Raw genomic sequence first — 685 nt, 5'->3', positions numbered from 1 at the left:
GGGCCATCTCCCATCCCTCTGCCCTTGCCTTGCTGGGCAAGTGGCAAACCTCATGTATCCATTCCACAAATGCATGCTGCCAGTCCTCTGCAAACGAAAATGCAGTGGATTTTACCTGGCAACCCACCTACCTTCTTTTTAGATGGTGGGGATTCAGCAGAGGACAAAGTAGACACACATCCCTGCCCTCATGAAGTTTATACTCTAGAGCAGGGAAATGGATAATAAACAGGGAAAAAATTAAAGGTGGTTATAACGTAAGTGCAAAGTCCAAAAATAAAGCAGAGGCCCCACCGTGTTGCCGGCTTCTGAGGGAGAGGCTTCCTTTGTGGAAAACCCTTTGCAAAGGAATTTTATTCCCAGGGGATCCTTTTTCTGGCTTAGCAAAGGAAAAAGCAAAAGAAACCCACGCACAAAAGTTCAGTATGAATTTTCAAGTTCTCGTACGACAGTTTTCTTATTTAATCTGGGAGTGTGAATAGGACAGATAATAGTACCAAACTCTCCATTTTACAGGAAAGACGCCAAGACGGCGAGACACGGGGTGCAAGGCCGAGGCTGCGTGCAGCAGCCGAGATGGGGTTGGCACTCAGGCCCTGGATTCCTTGCACCCCCCACCCCACTCCCATTCTCTTTCCTGCCAAGAACCCTTCATGCACCAATTGCTGCCGCTTGGGGGCCTCCT

Source organism: Dasypus novemcinctus, chromosome 22 (assembly GCF_030445035.2).
Source record: "Dasypus novemcinctus isolate mDasNov1 chromosome 22, mDasNov1.1.hap2, whole genome shotgun sequence".
NCBI lineage: Eukaryota > Metazoa > Chordata > Mammalia > Cingulata > Dasypodidae > Dasypus > Dasypus novemcinctus.
This window is presented reverse-complemented; position numbering follows the sequence as displayed.